Raw genomic sequence first — 2500 nt, 5'->3', positions numbered from 1 at the left:
GCTCAGTTTTCAGATCTCAAGAACAGATGAAACAAATACACTGTTCTACAAAGAAAAATCAAAATTGTAAGTCAAAGTCAGATTAATTAGCTTGGGCCGTTGCATTTGGAGGTTTTGACCTTGGAGGTCTGGACTAGGAGGGTACATTCTATGTATGTTATTAAGAACTATATATGGAAGCATGTATGAGAGAAGGAGAGATAAATATTGTTTTTTGGTATTGCTGGTGAAGGACATCCCTTCCTACTGAAATCTTTAAATTCTGTATAGGAAAAGGCAGGAGAAAATCACAATTCTTCCAGTGACTTTTTAGCTTCAAATAATCAGCATACCTGTTGGGCATATTTTGAGATGACATGTCCTTGAGTGCAAAAGGTATCTCAGATTATGGATCCTTTTATACCAGTTCTTTATCCTCCCTAGTTGTTTTTGGTTTTGTTTTTGTAGTTAAATATCACATAGGACTGTGTTACTGAGTGTTAGAGCATTTGCCTAGCATGCTCAGAGGCCCTGAGTTTGATCCCTACCTCTAGCAATGCCAAAAATAAAAAACCTGCCATGCCAGGTGACACACACCTATAATTTTGTTGACAGTTCTTGTCCTCAATGCCAGTGCAATAATGAGGACAAGGTTTTGATAAAAAGGAAGAAGTTTTGTTGCTTTGCTAACAAGAGACAAGGGATTCCTGTCCCAGAGATTGTGATTCTGCCCATTAGAGTTAGAAATGAGCTTTTTTTTTTTTTTTTTAAAGAGAATTTTAATGTTTATTTTTTAGTTATCAGCAGACACAACATCTTTGTATGTGGTGCTGAGGATCGAACCTGGGCTGCACGCATGCCAGGCGAGCACACTACCGCTTGAGCCATATCCCCAGCCCTAGAGATGAGCTTTTTTTTAAAAAGATATGATTTAGGGCTGGGGATGTGGCTCAAGCGGTAGTGCACTCACCTGGCATGCGTGCGGCCCGGGTTCGATCCTCAGCACCATATACTAACTGCCGAGAACTAAAAAAAAAATAAATATTAAAAATTCTCTCTCTCTCTCCTCTCTCACTCTCTCTTTAAAAAAAACAAAGATATGATTTAGAGGAATCCTGTTTTCTGAGATTAGGAAGAGAACAAATATGTTAGTTTTAGAGGAACAAGTACTACATTCAAAGCATAAAGTGGACCAGTGTTAAATTTTCCTATTGTCTTATTTCTACATTTCCGTTTCCATGGGAAAATGGTGGTTGACATCTGAAGCTGCTTCTTTCTGAGAAAGGTCATAGTTGGGGGAGGTGACCCAAAGTTCTTGTTCTCTGTTAGGTGGGGCATGGACAGTTAAGTATATCTAACATCACACATAGTGGCAGGTGGTGGGTGTTTGGACAAGGCAGACATAGGGTAGATATCATGCTAAGACAAAAATAATTTAGCAAAGCATTAATTTTTTTTAAACAATCACAAAAGCAATTAATATTACAGCCAGTCTCTGGAAAACACAAAGATAGTAACTCAAAATCATACAGATCAAGTTATCTATGTGGGAGGTTAGGAAAAATGTGTAGGTCTATGGGATCAGGCTCAAATTGACATAGGACAAATTTGTGACTTGAGAATCCTTTGTGATCATTATTATTAGGCACACAAGAACCCTTCCTGTATAGCCTCTAAACTTACTTAATTTGGGTTAGGGCATCTTAAGTTAAATTAAAAAAAAATCTTTTGTTTTAAATGTTCTCGTATGACTATGCTTTGGTCATACTCTTCTGCCAGGTATTTTAAGACCAAGTTGGTCAAAATTGACCTTGTTCTTATCTGTACTTAGGGTCAGCTGGGAATCCTCAGAGGTTGATCTTGGGAATGTGTGAGAAACCTCCTGGCTTCTTTAGCCTTCCTCTACCAGTCATTGCCATCTGTCAGGATTGGTCAGGATCTTGCTGACCATACATGGCTTCCTTTTGAAGTATCAGGGACATTTCCCTGTCCAGTGACCTTCCTCTTTGTATTATGTGCACTGTTCTCTGGCTTCCTGTTCTCTAGTATCCTCTTGATCCCCCTGATCAGGAGGTTGGGTGACTCACCAGAGTTGCAGGCCCTTATCAGGGTCCAGTCATTCTCTAGGTCCTAGCTGACCTTAGAGAGCAAGGGCCCTTTGCCCTTTTACTTCCTTGACTTTGATTTCCAAGTTTTTGGTTTTAAACATTCAGCAAGCCAATTTCACCAGTCTTAAAGTGGGAGTAATAGTTTATAACTGCAATATCTGTAATTTTGCAGTTACCCTTTTCATTTAGTTGGGGTCAGTATTAGTCCTAGAAGTCAGAATTATATTCTATCTGTCCTGTATGTGATGATTTATTATCTTAAATTAGAGCAGGTTAATTTTTTTAAAACCTCTATTGCAAACCTAAGTACCTTTTACAATTAACCTTTTACTTGTGTTTTGTATTATATATCCTGTTTGAGATCACACTAATCGTCACCCCCCTGCAAAAAAACACTATCTTTTAATTTTTTT

The sequence above is a fragment of the Ictidomys tridecemlineatus genome, chromosome 11 (assembly GCF_052094955.1).
Source record: "Ictidomys tridecemlineatus isolate mIctTri1 chromosome 11, mIctTri1.hap1, whole genome shotgun sequence".
NCBI classification, from domain to species: domain Eukaryota; kingdom Metazoa; phylum Chordata; class Mammalia; order Rodentia; family Sciuridae; genus Ictidomys; species Ictidomys tridecemlineatus.
The sequence above is the reverse complement of the archived record's forward strand: the minus strand, read 5'-3'. Positions refer to the sequence as shown.